Genomic DNA, 17106 nt, shown 5'->3' on the forward strand with positions numbered 1-17106 from the left:
ATACCTTAAATAAAAGAAAGGACAATACATAAACAAAAAAGGGAGACTAATTCTTATAAAGGAAGGAAATTCTTTGGTTAGATCGCCGTGTTGCAAAGAAAATGAGGGAAGAACTCTTTTTTTATATATGTTGAAATCGCAGGAAAATAATATAATAATATCTAATACATTGAGACAGAACCCTACAATGCAAAGCTATTAGATAAATTGTAGCAAAGAATCTCCTTTGCCACATAAAAAAATATGGAAAAAGATTTTATAGATGCTATACTCGAGTAGGGTTTTGAATCATGACTAATATAAAGAAACAAATTTGCATTACAGTAACAAAAAAAAAGAAGCAAAAAGGAAGTAAATAATTCTATCACAGTGTTGTCAGCAAATTTCCAAGAAAAAGTGAAGAAATAACTCTTGCATGCATGTAAGCAAAACGAATGCCAAATTCCTTATATTTATATTTCTAAAATAACTAAAGAATTGGATAAAGAAAAAATAAGGTCCAAGAAACAGAAACTACTAATGGAAAACTTCCTCAATTACATCATTCCTCCTCAAGAAGAGGAAACTAATTGGAATTCAAATTAAAACAGAGATAATTCTTGTCGAGAATTCACTTCTTAATACAAAGGAAAACAGAGTTAGGCATATGGCCATTCTTCTGCTTTAACAAAAATACCGTAACCCCTTCCATGTGAATCACTTGCAAATCTAAAATATCAGAACCTAAAACCCTTGCTCAGGAAGGTAGTTGGGCCATGAGAGTGAGATAAACCTGGAAGAGGAACAAATAAATGTCAAGATAAACTTGTTTCAGTGGAATATCAACTTTGTGAATGTATGAAAATTTTTGAATGACTGGTCTGTAGCCATGCGAATTTACTAACCACACACACCTACAACAGGACAAGCCAACAAAAGTTAAATAGGATTTTTTAACTTAATGTTACATAGGCGAAGAAAAGAAAAAGGAAAACAAATTGCAAGTGACCACTAGCCATATTCACTAGAAATTCTTTAAAAGAAAAATGATACCTATAGCACGCCTTCACTCACAACCTCCATTTGCCTGTAAAGATCTACAAAGAAAATTACTTTATTTATTTCCTTGTTAAGAAAAACTCGGTACTACGATAAGAATAGCTAATAATATTACCTCTAGAAGCAGAGGCACACAGTTTGGACGATGCAATTGGAAGGCGGGGTATTTTCAAGTGTAGATTTATAAAGAAAATAAAAATATTTCTGCCTTGAGTGAAAACCTTGCAAATTATACCCAAAAAAAGAAATCTAAAACAAATCCATGAGTAGTGTGGAAAATGGTAGGCAGTAAGACTAGCAAAAAATTAAATGAATTCCATGAACTTCCACTGTTTAATCAAGATACATCCCTTACCTCAAAGGGCATAAGCCCTTAATTGTTAACCTGAAATATTTTTGTGGTGGAAGCCGGTTGAAAAGAATCCCCATGGGAAGAATTTGAACAGTTATAAGTATCAAAACTAGGGATTGAAACCATAAAGGTACATGTTTCTGAATTCTAGTGTCGAGAGATAGAATGAGGGGACGAGGTGGTTACCCAAAACCATCTTGAACACTCCTGATCATCTAACACATACCCTAGAAATGAAAACCATAGATCATAGGACACGTAGAGACACTAAGTTTGAGGTCTGACACAGAGGAAAATTTTCCCAAGCGTCATGCATTTTACTCATTGACATACATCTAGATAAATCCATAATGAATATATTATAATCCAAGCATAAAAATAAGGCTTATCTCGTGCAAATGATGTGTTGTCAAGTAGAAAACATTAAAATAAAAATTAACTATTAATAATAAAATACCAACGACTCTGATTTCTAAGCATGGTTTACCTACATGCCACTACTGAAAACACATTTATGTGTCTACAAATGTTTGAAAATTAAATAAAAGGAAAAGTGTAGTCACTTAAAAAGAGATATGAGCGGTAGTGAGATTCATTGCCACAATTTCTATTTAAAAAAAGAACAGGTGAATACAATAACAAAATTAATATAAAAGTATAGTACAGTGGTCATCTAATGAGATAGGATTTAAAACTATCCAAATTTTTCAAACTCTTTTGACGAGACTAATGTACAAGGAAGCAACATATAATCATTTATTTCTATGGGTAGAGTAAAGATTTAAATTTTATGATGAGTCTATTTCACTTGACAATAATGTTTTATTTATTTCGCAATTGTTGTAAGTAATGAGAGGGTTATTACAGGTATCAGACCTTAGAGCATGTTCCAAATTGCAGACTTTAGCCAATCATGGTTTTTATTGCAACTAACAGTAACCTATAAATTTTGCATAGCAATGTCGACAAAAAAAAGTATGAAGAGAAAGGAAGACATAATGACAAAATTTCCTGAGGGGACTCATGTTGGTGAGGATGAGATTAATGTGCACTTATGGCAGCAGGCCCAAGTTTCCATCAAAGCACTGATAAATATGAAGAGATAATACAAAATGAGATAGATAATCTCCGGACATATGGGGAGAGATTGTTAAAAACTAACGCAGAACAGGAACAAGTAATCAGGGATTTGATAGATATACTTAATTATAATATTTTAGAGGTAGCAGAGAAGGGAGGAAATAAGGAAGGAACAACTAAATGTAAAGTTGTGGAGGAAGAAGTCAATAATAAAAAGGGACAAGCATATCTTGTCCAAATCTATATGCCAATTTGATAAGAAAATGAAGGTGGAACTGCATAGGGAGTTTAGAAAAATTAGACCCCCAACATATGATGGGGAATTAGGGGGAGGAAGCAACAAAGGCGTGGTTTTCAAATATAAATTGGTATTTTCAAGTTTTTGACTATATCACTGAATTGAAAGCTAAACTGACCACCTACTAATTGTAAGGAAATGAATCATTATCGTGTGAAGAAGTTTGAATCGTCCATAATTTGGAGGGGGAAAAGGTCAACTGGGAATAATTCCAATAGTTTTTTAAATAAAAATTCTTAATCAAGTGATACTTTGATGACCGAGGCAAGGAATTCCATGACTTCAAGTTGGGGCAGCTGTCCATGGATGATTTAATAACAAAATTTTCTCATCTGCTACAGTATGTACCTTACATTGTGAAGATAAAAGCAAAAATCTATTGGTTTATAAGTTGCCTTCCACTCTCTTTCAACGAAAGAATAGAATATGACAATCCTAGAACCACGGAAAAAGTAATCTGCAAATCAAGAATTTGGTAGCAGCAAGCAAAGCAGAGGAATGACAACTCAAAATCCTGGAATAATAGGAAAAGTGACCAAACCATGCAGAATAATAAAGGAATAAAAAGAAGACATGGGAAACGAAATGGTAAAGTGGGGTAGAGGTGAATTTTTGGAAAAGGTATGGGATAACCTTAAAAATCACAAGTGCAGATGCAGACTGGATCAAAACAAGATGACACTAATAATGGACCCAATGGAAAGCCATAGAACCATTGAAATTCTAGGGATGTGGTGAACCGCACCTCTTACGGAATTGTCTTTATAATCTAAAATCAATTTAGTACCTTTAAAATTTCCAAGAGGCCAATCACAAGTGCAGATGTGGACTGGATCAAAACCAGATGACACTAATAATGGACGCAATGGGAAAGACATATAACCATTGAAATTCTAGGGATGTGGTGAACCTCACCTCTTACAGAATTGTCCTTATAATCTAAAATCAATTTAGTACCTTTAAAATGTCCAAGAGGCCTCCATTGTCACTAACCTAGACACAAATATTACCTGTATTAGTGTAGCATTGGAGGAGCACCAAGAAAATCATCAATCCACTATGGTGGAAGTTGAAGGTAATCCTCATAACCACTCTTTTTCAATATTAATTGACCTAGGTGCTAGAACATGTCAACCCTAAAATAATAGAAAAATGTAAATTGGTAGCTGAGAAGTTTAAGAATCCTTAGCTAGTTCAGTTAGCTAGAGTTTCTAAAAGAAGGGTCACAAGTTGGATCAAAGATTGTTCCATTGGATTGGACGAAAACAAAATAAGGTTGATATGAATATTCTACCATTGGGTTCCTACAATGTGCTAATTTGCATGGACTAGTTGGAAAAACACAAGACCATTGTAAATTATCTGGAGAAAATAATCAATTCTGTTAGAGATGGAGGTGAACCTCAAGTCATCAAGGGTATTCCTAGGCCTGTCTCTTTGCATCAAATAACTATAATTAAAGAAGGTAGCTAGAAGACGGTGCCTACTCTTCGCTATTAAAATAGAAGAGTAGAAGGGGAATAAAATAACGAATCTGGAAGATCTAGAGGTGATAAAACAATTTCATGATATATTTCCGAAGAATATTCCAAGATTACCACACAAGGAAGATATAGATTTCTCCATAGAGTTGGTACCTGGAGCTGCACTAGTATCCACAAACCTATACCAAATGGCAGTACCTGAGCTAATGTAATTAAAAATCCAATTACAAGATCTTCTAGTTAAAGGATTTATTAGACATAGTGTATCCCCTTGGGGTACACTAGTTTTTTTCATAAAAAAGAAAGACATAACATTTCGGTTGTCTATAGACTACATGTAGCTAAACAACTTGATAGTTAAGAATACGAAGCCATTGCCCCAATTTGATGATCTCTTTGACTAAGTTAGGGAAGCAATCATATTTTCCAAGATAGATCTTAGATTTGAGTACCATCAATTAAGAATTTGGGAGGAGCATATAGCCAAAAAAAACATTCATAGCCTATTATGGGCATTATGAATTCACGGTGCTTCCCTTCAGGATTATGAATGCGCCATCCATTTTTATGTGCCTAATGAACGATATCTTCAACAAGTTTCTAGATAAATTTGTGTTAATGTTTATTGACAACATAATAATATATTCTAAGATTGTGGAGGATCACAGAAAACACGTACATATAGTGCTAAAAACCCTAAGAAAGATAAACTGTATGCAAAGTTTACTAAATGTGAATTTTATTTAAGTATAAGAAAATATTCGGGCCATGTGATTCCAAATGAAGGAATCACAGTAGATCCCGAGAAGGTGAAAGCCATACATGAATGGCTGGTACAAAAGGGCATAGATAACATAAGATCTTTCATGGGAATAACTCGTTATTATCGTTGATTTATAGAAGGATTCTCCAAATTGGCACTCTATAACCTCCCTACACAAAAAATGAGTAAAATTTGAATGGATGCAACAATGCCAAGAGAGCCTCGAGAAGTTGAAATATCTACTTATAGTTGCACCAATACTAAAGATAACAAATTTAGAAAAGGACTTTGAAGTATGCACTGATGCATGTTTAGAAGGTTTAGGAGGTGTATTGATGCAGGAAGTGCATGTTGTAGCTTATGAGTTGCAGAAATTGAAGGAGCACAAAAAAAAATTCTACAGTCTATGACATGGAGTTAGTAGTAATAATTCACACCCTCAAAATGTTAAGGCATTGTTTGATTGGAAGAAAAATTTCCCTAGTCATAGATCATGTGAGCCTAAAGCATTTGTTCAGTCAATCGGATTTGAACGCTAGACAAGCTAGCTGGCTGGCTTTTTGGAAGGAGAATAAGGTCGCAGATGGACTAAGTCAAAGACCAAAATAGGTAAATAAAATCTCTGTGAACCAAAGTGAGACATAATTGCTGGAAAAAGTAAAGAAGCCGCAAATACAAATCTTAAATGTGATATAATACATAAAAATATGGAAAGTAAAATAGATTTGGATAAATGGAAAGATTATATAATCAATAATAAGGGGTCGTTAGCTTATAAAAATAGGCTTTATGTATGAAATCAAGAGGAAATTAAACAACTAATTTTAAATGAGCATAAAAATAAGCCTTATGCACGCCACCCATAATACCAAAAAATGATCACATCCCTTAAGAAAGAGTTCTTTTGGCCTGAGATGAAGAAGGAAGTGGAAGAATGTTTGATTAAGTGCAATGAATTTCATCTAGTAAAAATTGAGCACCAGTACCCAACGGGACTGTTAAATCCCTTACCCGTACCTAAATGGAAGTTCGAAGTAATTTCCCTAGATTTTTTTATAGAGTTACCCTGAACCCGGAAACAACACAATTCCATAATAGTGGTGGTTGATAAGTTAATGAAAGTTACACATTTCATTCTGGTGCAGTCTACCCTTAAGGTTGCATAAATAACATATGTGTTTATGAGAGATATTTTTAAGTGGCACGATGTCCCTAATGTAGTTATATTAGACATATTAGACAAGGACCCAAAGTTTAGATCTAATTTTGGGAGGTTTTTGTTTACTAGTTGAGGTACTCAATCAAATTTCAATACCGCCTACCATCTTTAGATAGATGGGAGTATTGAAAGAGTTAACCAGCTCTTGGAAGACATGATACCCATATTAAATCTCACAATGTATTTCATGTTTCCTATTAAAGAAATATGTACCTGATATTAATAATGTGATCAATTGGGATGTAATAGAGGTCGAACTAGGAGAGTTCCCAGGTGAGTCTGCAAAAGTTCTGGATAAAAGGGCAGTTTCTCTTAAAAAAATACCATTTCTCATATCAAAGTACAGTGGAAACATTTTGGGCCTGAAAAGGCCACTTGGGAACTAGAAGAGTAAATGAAAGATGTTCTTCCCATGTTGTTCCAAAGAACAAAGCAACCTAATAACAATGAGGACGATGTTCCTTTAAGTGGAGTAGGAGTGTTCCTAGGTGAGTCTGCACGGGTTCTGGATAAAAGGGCCATTTCTTAGATCAAAGTACAATGGAAACATTTTGAGCCTGAAGAGGCCACTTGGGAACTAGAAGAGTAAATGAAAGATGTTCTTCCCATGTTGCTCCAAAGAACAAAGCAACCTGATAACAAGAAGGATGATGTTCCTTTAAGTGGAGGGGGAATGTATTACGCCTGATCAACTAATTAAGACTTCATTTTCTTATTTTTATTTAGAAAATTTAAAAAGTTATTTGTTTTTAGTGGAATGGAAAAAGTAATTGAAAAAGAACTTATGATGTAAATATTTTTGTTTTATGTTTATAAAAGAATATATAATAATAATCACATGTTTAACTACTCCTATAAAATGTATTAAGGACTATTAACATAGAACTTAAATCTAACTGACATGAAACAATTGTAATTAGCTATGCCTTAAATACTTTTATTTTATGTTTATAAAAGAATATATAATAATAATCAAGTGGTTAACTACTCCTAGAAAATGTATTAAGGACTATTTGGGTAGAACTTAAATCTAACTGACAAGAAATAATTGTAATTAGTTATGCTTTAAGAAGGGGCAGAAAAAAAGAAGAGAGAGACTACATCATTAAAAAAAAAGAAAAATTAGATGACAGGGAAAAATGCCACAAGACTAAATACTAGTTCAAACTGAAGTAAATAAGGGTTTAGAGGAAGTAAAATATCCCTACATGAATTCCTCGAATTCTTTCTTGTCGATAAGAGAAGAGCTCGTAGTGAGTAAGAAGACTGACTTACGGTTGGGTGGACTGTAATATTCCTTTTTACATTCTTAGGAAGAATAAATAATTATTCTGCAAATGTTTTCCATTTGTTGAAGATATTTTAGTGGAGTAGTTACTAATTTTTTTATATAAATAGATTCAGATAAGGGTTGTTGTTTATAAAGAATTTTATTTATGAAATGCTTAACACCAACCTCCTAGGTAAAGTTGCATAAGTATATGGGGAAATAAGTACTAGTAAGATATTTTGGTAAAGTTGCATCAGTGTATGGGAAAATAAGTATTAGTAGACATTTTGGTACAATACAGTATTTTTTTTAATGTTGAATAAGGAAATAAATATAGTAAATGAATAATGAGGATATTCTTTTCTAGTAAGACATTTTGGTACAATATAGTATTTTTTTTTTAATATTGAATAAGGAAATAAATATAGTAAATGAATAATGAGGATATTCTTTTCTAGTTATATATAAATGGAAAGGATAGACCAGGATACATTTCATATAAAATATATATTTGTATATACAGAATTAGGGAGTAGAAATGGTTTACAGATGCTGATTACTTGTATTTCTTTTTTTCACTAGAGTAAGATGGAAACTTTTAAAAAATTGTAAAAAAAGAAACTAGGTTAGACGCTAGAGCGAGAGTGTTGTGTTGGCATCAATCCAAGATCTGCACTATTCTCGGTACAAAAGAGGAGAGGAAGAAACTATGACAAGTCCCGCCCAGCACACCATACCTTAAATAAAAGACATAGAATGCATATACAAAAAAAAGGACTAATTCTTATAAAGGAAGGAAATTCTCTGCTCAGACTGTTGTGTTAAAAAAAAATAAGGGAAGAACTCTATTTTTATATATGTTGAAATTGCAGGAAAATAATATAATAATTTCTAACACGTTGAGACAGAACCCTACATTAGAAACTAAGTAGATAAACTGTAGCGAAGAGTCTCCTTTTCCATATAAGAAAATATGGAAAAAGATTTTATAAATGTTATAGTCGAGTAGCGCTTCGACTAATGACTATTTTAGAGAGAAAAAAATACATTACAGTAACAAAAAACACCAAAAAGGGAATATATAATTCGATCACAGTGTTGTCGACAGATCTCCAAGCAAGAGTGAAGAAACAACTCTTCCATGCATGTAAACAAAATGGATGCCAAATTCCTTATATTTATATCTCTGAAATAAATAAAGAATTGGATACATAAAAAAATAACTAATGTCCAAGAAACAAAAATTATTAATGGAACCCTTCCTCAAAATACATCATTCTGCCTCAAGAAGAGGAAACTAATTGGAATTCAAATTAAAACAGAGATCATTCTTGTCGAGAATCCACTTCTTAATACAAAGGAAAACAGAGTTGGGCCTACGAACATGCTTCTTCTACAAAAATATCATAATCCCTTCCATGTTAATCCATTGCAAATATAAAACATCAAAACCTAAAATCCTTACTCAAGAAGGGAGCTGGGCCATGAGGGTGAGAAAAACCTGGAAGAGGAACGAATAAGTATTGAGAAAAACTCATTTTGGTGGAATGCCGAATTTGTAAAAGTAGGAAAACTTCCAAACGACCGGTCTATAGCTGTGCCCATTTACTGAGCATAAATAGCCGACAAAATTTAAATAAGGGTTTATGTGTTAAGTAGGTGAAGAAAAGAAGGAAAAAAATTTAAGAGCGACCGCTAGCTACATTCACTGGAAATTCTTTAAAATAAAAATGATACCTATAGTATGCCTTCACCTGCAACCTCTATTTGCCTCTAAATATCTGCAAAGAAAATAAATTTCCTTTTCTTGTCAAGAAAAATGTGATATACTGTGATGAGAATAGCTAAGAGGATTACCTCTAGAACGGGAGGTACATAGTTTGGCCAGCGAAATTGGAAGGCAGGTTCTTTTCAAGTGTAGATTTCTAAAGAAAATAAAAAAAAATTCCACCTTGAATGAAAACCCTGCAAATTATACCCTGAGAAAAATATCCAAAACAAATCCATGAATAGTGTGGACAATGGCAGGAAGTAAAACTGATAAAAATTTAAACAACTTCCATGAGCTTCTAGTGTTTAATCGAGATACATCTCTTACCTCAAAGGGAAAAAACCCTTAATTTCCGACCCCAAATCGTTCTGTGGTGGAATCCGATTGAAAAGAATCCGCAGAGGAAGAATTTGAATGGTTGAAACCATGGGTTGCAGGAGATGTAGAAACACTATGTCTGAGGTATGCCAGAGAGGGAAATGTTCGCAAGCGTCACATGTTTCACCCATTGACATACATCTAGAGAATTCCATACTGAACTTATTATAAACAAAGATTTAAAATAAGGTTTATCTCGTGCAGATAATGTGTTGTTAACCAGAAAACATTAAACAAAAGATTAACTATTGAAAATAAAATATCAACTACTCTTGTAATAGTTAAAAGAGAGATACAATTAATAAAAACATTTCTAAGCATGGTTAGCCTACATGGACCACTAGCGAGATTCATAGCCATAGTTTCTATAATAAAAAAATTAAGGCGAGCACAATACATAAATTAATATAAAACCATAGTATAGTGGTCTTCTCATTAACTATGGAAAAGGAAGTAACATACAATAATTTGTGTATTAGTAGAGTAAGGATTTGGATTTTATGATTAGTCGGTTTTACTTGACAATATTAGTTAAAAAATAATTAATATTATTTTATATTAATGGAGAAAATGGTTACATTGTTGTAACGTTCTCCCTAGTTTAGGATTAGTTCCTAAAGTTTAGGGGTTTGGGTGCAACTTCCTAATTCCTAGTATTGTATTTAATGATGTAATCTTTCATTGATGAATAATAGAGTGTACGAGAGTGATCTCTCTGTTTTGGTGAGTGTAGTCTCCAGGTGCAGGCCACACCTGAGAGCTACATCTCTTTCTTTTCAATTATGTTCACATTTTATCTTGGTATCAGAGCTCAGAGTGGGTGAGCCTGATCTTTTGTCACCTTGTGGCTGAAGTGCCTTTTTTGTAGCTAGCTTACCTGTGTGGTAGAATTGCATGTGTGGCAGAATTGCCTGTGTGGCTGGAAGTGCCTTTGTGGCCGCGTGTACACAAGAGCTCTGTGCTCAATTGAGCAGGTGAACTGCAGAACACCTCGCTCGGACTCTGATATTTTTTTTTTTCTGAGTGGAGAGGATATTGGCGTGCTTTTTGCGCTGACAGAAGCGCTAGAAAAGGGAATTAGCACGAATTTGTTGGGATTAATCGCGCCAGAGCGCAATGTCCAATTGGCGCGGAATTTAAGGAGGAAATCGCGCCATAACGACCAATTGGCGCAGAATTTAAGGAGGAAACTGCGCCAGAGCGCCAGAACGTTCAATTGGCGCGGAAATTAAGGAGGAAATAGCGCCAGCAAAAAATACTCTAACCGATTTTTAATTGGCGCGGATTTTTCTCTCGGGATCGCGCCAACACAAAGAGGATTTTTCGCACGCTGATTGAGGACGTGCCAATCTTCCTTCAAGGGGATCTGCGAGAAGCCTCAACTTCGTTTGCCAGTTTGCAAGGGGTGCAAATTGGCGAAGTTGCAGATCTATCCGGGAGAGGCAGATCGGATCAATTTTTGATCAGATCGGATCTTCGGCTGTATTGAAGACGCTGAATTTGCTCATTGGAGCGGGATTGCCAGACACTGTAGATCGGATCCAGAGATGACAGATCGATCTGACAGGTATTGTTTTTTTTTTTTGGGGTAGATTCAGCATGAGTAATATGATGGAATCTTACCTTAATGAGTCTGGTAAACTTAATGGATCTAACTTCACGAACTGGAAGTTTAAGATCCAGACCTTGCTCGAGGGGGCGAATGCTTGGTCCATAGTTACAGGCGATGAGCAGAAGCCGAACGGAGGGCCACAGGAGCAAGATTGGGAAAAACGAGAGAAAAAGGCCAAAGTTTTGTTGAAGATGTTTGTGAAAGACAATGTTATTGCGCACATCAGAGACTGTAAAACGTCCGCAGACATCTGGACGAAAATCAAAAGTTTGTATGAGACCCATAATACGAGCAGAGTCTTGGCACTTAAAAGCAAGCTATTTTCAATGAGGATGGACGAAAGGGAGACTGCTACTGCATTTGTTGCAAGAATTAAAGATGTGAAAGACGGATTGGTGGCCATAGGAGTGGCGGTGTCTGATGAAGATCTTGTTGCAATCACAATGAACGGGATGCGTGATGATTTTCAAACGTTCATCACTGGAGTGTCGGCAAGGGAGAAAGCGCCCTCATTTGATGATCTCACTGGGATCTTGCAGCAAGAGGAGGAGCGGCGACAGAACTTGAACCCCCAGAGTGATGATCTTGCATTGATGGCGAAACGACGATCATCCAAAGGAAGGCAGTCACAGCAGCAATCAAAGCAGAAAGGAGGAACATCACATAAGAATCTGCATTCTCATAAAGGTATGCTTGCAAATCATTCTGAAAAGAAGTGTTATTATTGTGGAAAGACAGGTCATATACAGAGAGAATGTTATAAGAAGCAGGCTGATGATGCAAAGAGGAGGCAGGAAAATGCAAAGCATAGAGGATACTTTGCTGAAGAAGAAGACTTCAGCCATGAATTTCGACTGTTCACATTCGACTGTGCCCTTTCAGCATCTAATGAAGATGACATTTGGTATGTCGATTCCGGAGCATCCTCTCACATGACAGGTAAAAAGGAATTTTTTGATAGTCTTGAAGAAAGTATAAATGGATCAAAAATATATCTAGGAGATGATAGTGGATATGAGATTAAAGGTCATGGGGTGATTTCAGTTAAGTTACCAAATGGAAAAATTAGTCACCTTACAAATGTTTTATATGTACCTGGAATTAAGAAAAACCTGATATCTGTATCCATGATGGCTGATCAAGATATGCAAGTCGAGTTCTTCAAGACTCACTGTGTGATAAAGGATTGTAGGAATGAAATAGTTGCAACAGGCATGCGAGTTGGAAGCCTATACAAACTGGATGCAAAAAGCATACCAAAGCAAGCCATGGTTGCAGGAGGATCGACAGCCGAACAACTCTGGCATCAGAGGTTCGGTCATTTGAATTTGCAGGACCTCATGTTATTGCAGAAGAAAGGTATGGTCGAGGGACTCCCTATCTTTCGTAATATTCAGTTAAATTGTGATGGTTGTGCCTTAGGTAAAATGCATAGAGAACAGTTTCCTGTGCATGATAGGAGGAAGGAAACAGACATTTTAGAACTAGTGCACACTGATGTATGCAGACCTATGCAGACAAGGTCACTAGGAGCATCATACTATTTTTTGTTATTTACTGATGACTGCACTAGATATTCATGGGTTTATTTTTTGAACAAGAAAAGTCAGACTTTCCAGTGCTTTATAGAATTTAAAACCTTGGTGGAAAAGCAGTTTGGTAAGAGTATAAAAATTCTCCGATCTGATCAAGGGGGAGAATACAAGCTAAAGGAATTCATGAAATTCTGCAAATCTCACGGGATTGTTCAGCAGTATACAGTGCCACACACACCACAGCAGAATGGAGTTGCAGAGCGCAAAAACAGAACCTTGGTGGAGTGCGCAAGGAGCATGTTACAAGGTAAGGGTCTGTCTAATAGCTTTTGGGCAGAGGCTATTAATACTGCTGTATATTTGAAGAACAGAAGTCCTACCAGGTATCTTGGCTTCAAAACCCCTTTTGAAGCTCTATATGGATTTAAACCAGCAGTAAACCATCTAAGAGTATTTGGGTCAAAAGCATTTGCCCATATACCCAAAGCTGATAGGAAAAAATTAGATCCTAAAGCTGTGAAATGCATCTTTGTTGGTTATGGCACAAAATTTAAAGCATATAAATTGTTCAATCTTGAGTCTCGTAAGACATTTGCAAGCAGGGATGTAGTGTTTCATGAACAGGTACAAGAAGGGAAAGATGACGTTGGTGATGATTGGCACATTCCATTGTTGTTGGAGGAAAGCAGCGAAGATGAAAGAGAGCAGGAGCAGAAAGAAGAGCAGAAAGAAGAACATCAAGAAGGTGATAATGCAAGCCGAGCAGAAGAAAAAAAATTTGAGGTAAGTCCCCTACCAAGGAGGTTAGGTAGGAAGACTCAATTACCATTAAAATTGAGAAACTATGCTTTGATGTCAAAGGTTTTGAACATTGTAGAACCCTCTAATTACAAAGAAGCTAGTCAATTTAAGGAATGGAGAGCTGCAATGAATGAAGAAATGGAATCAATTCTTAGAAATGATACTTGGGATTTAGTTGAGCTGCCTAAGAATAAAACACCCATAGGATGCAAGTGGTTGTTTAAACCAAAAATGAATGCAGACGGAAGTATAGATAAGTTAAAAGCTAGGTTGGTTGCAAAAGGATATTCACAGCAGGAAGGTATAGATTTTGATGATACTTTTGCACCTGTAGCAAAGCTAAATACAATCAGAATGCTTATTGCTTTAGCTACTAAATGTAATTGGGAATTACACCAGCTTGATGTTAAATCTGCATTTTTAAATGGTGATTTAAAAGAGGAAATTTACTTAGTACAGCCAGAAGGATATGTAAAGCAGGGGCAGGAACATCTTGTTTGCAAATTGAAAAAGGCTTTATATGGTTTAAAGCAAGCACCCAGATCTTGGTATGAAAAGGTTGACTCTTTCTTTGTAGAGTATGGTTTCCATAGAAGTTTAAATGACCCAAATTTGTATACCAAGTACAATAATCAGGGGCAGATTATTTTGATTTCTCTGTATGTGGATGACATGATTATAACAGGAAATGCAGATGATTTAATCAGAGGAATCAAAAGGCTTATGGCACAAGTTTTTGAGATGAAGGATCTCGGAAGCCTTCACTACTGTCTGGGATTAGAAGTATTTAGAGATACTGGGCAAACTTTTCTTACCCAAGGGAAGTATGCCAAAAATCTGTTGGAAAAGTTTGGTATGGATCAGTGTAGAGAAGCAGCGACACCTTTGCAGCAGAATTTGAAATTGAACAGTGATGATGGCACTAAAGAGGTTGATGCCACAATGTACAGACCGCTGGTTGGCAGCCTGATATATCTTACAACAACCAGACCTGACTTGGCATACTCTGTTAGTGTGTTGAGCCAATTTATGTCGAAACTGCTTGAAAGTCACTGGATAGCAGCAAAGAGCGTGTTGAGGTATCTTTGTGGTACTGTTAATTATGGTATTTTATACACTGATGTATCTGATGTTACTCTAGCAGGTTTTTCAGACTCAGACTGGGCAGGTAACCTGGATGATCGGAGGTCCATCACAGGTTATGCATTCAACATAGGTTCCGGGGTCATAGCTTGGAGTAGCAAGAAGCAGAGTACTGTAGCCTTGTCTTCATGTGAAGCTGAGTATCAAGCATTGTGTGCAGGAACGTGTGAAGCGATCTGGTTGAGAAGGCTTCTCAAAGATGCAGGAAAAGAACAGAAGAATCCCACCTCCATCAAAAGCGACAACCAGAGCACCATTAAATTAGCATACAATCTAGTGTTTCACAAAAACACCAAACATATAGACACTCAGTTCCATTTTGTTAGAGAGAAAATACAGTCTAAAGAAATTGATGTTGTATATTGTAAAACTTGTGAAAATGTGGCTGATATTTTCACAAAGCCTCTTGCATGAGTGAAATTTGAATTGTTTAGAAAGATGCTAGGAGTCCAGGAGAACCCTTTCTCCATTAAGGGGGGGAGTTAAAAATAATTAATATTATTTTATATTAATGGAGAAAATGGTTACATTGTTGTAACGTTCTCCCTAGTTTAGGATTAGTTCCTAAAGTTTAGGGGTTTGGGTGCAACTTCCTAATTCCTAGTATTGTATTTAATGATGTAATCTTTCATTGATGAATAATAGAGTGTATGAGAGTGATCTCTCTGTTTTGGTGAGTGTAGTCTCCAGGTGCAGGCCACACCTGAGAGCTACATCTCTTTCTTTTCAATTCTGTTCACATTTTATCTATATTTTCTTTTCTGTTATCGTAAGTAATGAGAGGGTTATTACACTTTTACATAAGTATCATAATGAACATCATGTATTATCGTTATTCAATCCAAAAGATATTTCGTTCAACATTTTCTAGATGTGAGTAATTTCACTTCCCAAATATGACTTTGGTAGTCAAAGTATATAGGTCATGTTGCGAATGGAGCTTCTCTTTCACATTTCTTAGTTTTGACAGACATTTTCCTTATTTATATGTATTATTGTCGAGCATTCACTATATTCAAATTTTTATTATCAATGGTCGTCATTCTGTTTCCAAAATTCTTAGTTTAAATTTTTATTTAAAAACTTTATTTGTGATGCTTATATATCTATTTAGTATTAGATATTTATATTCTATAATGAATTTTAGTTGATAATTATTTTATCTTTTCAAAAAGAAAATGAAGTACACTTTCAATAAAAATGTGTCTATATATTCCAATAAAAAATAACACTTAGGTTTTCAATGAGTTATTGAATGAAATTAACAATCTAGAATGGTCTTAAAACCAAGAATGTGATTTACACACATTTAGGTTTTCAATGAGTTATTGAATGAAATTAACAACCTAGAATGGTCTTTAAACCAAGGATGTGATTTACATTCCCTCTTATGATGGTCTATATTATCTTACCCTTAATTCATCCTCCAATGTTCATTTATCTAAATTCTTGGGGACCACATCCCAATTATTATCATCCTCTTAAGTTAGATTGGAATTAGCATTAATGTTAGTATTTTCTTAAATATACCACCTTATTCTCTTTTCTCCCAGGATTAAAGAATTCTACTTTCTAAAAATCTGGTAACAAATGTCAAGTTTCATTAACTATGTCCATCCAATTCTAAATACTCGTTATTGTGAATGGATTATAAATCTTACATTTGTTAATCACAACACCACCTCACCTTCAATTTGTAGTTAAATAACATAAATTTTTCTTTCTCTGAGTGCTTTTCATTGTTGTTATATCTTTCCTAATGATATCAACTTCATCTCTTGCATTTATGGTGCACTCACGAAAAAATATTTCATCATCTCAAATGGTTCATCCCAAACCATTTTCCTTTAAGTTGTCTTCTAATTCTCTAACAAATGTAAATTTAAAAGGGTTTCTATATAATTAACCATCGTGATCTCAAAATATGTAGTTTCTTTATGATAAAATAATTCACTCAATTATCTTCGTGAGTTCTAATATTCCCTTAGTTTATGATATTTAGTTTTATTTAAGTGGAGGGTGAAAATAATAGTGGGAATGGGGATGGAAATGTGCTTTTGGACCTAATTCATATTTTGAGCCTAAATATTGTACATCTTTATCTCCAATCCCTATCTTCACCCTAATACACATTTTCAATCTCCACCCTACATTCACATGAAAAATGTGCATCTTCACTCATTTCCCTTTGAGTCTTTTCATTTTATTTTCTTTTTTTTCATTTGAATTCAATACTTTAAGTAGATGTTTAAAGTTTATTAAATTTGTTTGTCTTTTATTTTTCCATAATTTTTAATCGACTACTTCTACCATTAAATTTCTAAAAAAACATCCATCTTTAAATTCCTTGTTAAATGATATT

At 34.8% G+C, this 17106-nt stretch overlaps 1 long non-coding RNA gene across 1 annotated transcript; it reads right to left on the bottom strand.

Annotated features, from left to right (window-relative positions):
• Nucleotides 1–493: 493 nt before the first annotated feature.
• LOC149178065 (uncharacterized) lies at nt 494–9866 on the bottom strand. The gene is made up of 4 exons (XR_016258163.1): nt 9603–9866; nt 9362–9483; nt 1033–1076; nt 494–893 (listed from the first exon to the last, which is right to left on the bottom strand). It is a non-coding gene; the product is annotated as an uncharacterized LOC149178065 (long non-coding RNA).
• Between the last annotated feature and the right edge of the window lie 7240 nt (nt 9867–17106).

Source organism: Pinus tabuliformis, chromosome 4_1, assembly GCF_031772625.1.
Source record: "Pinus tabuliformis cultivar Carrire ecotype Pingquan chromosome 4_1, CPIR1, whole genome shotgun sequence".
NCBI classification, from domain to species: Eukaryota; Viridiplantae; Streptophyta; class Pinopsida; order Pinales; family Pinaceae; genus Pinus; species Pinus tabuliformis.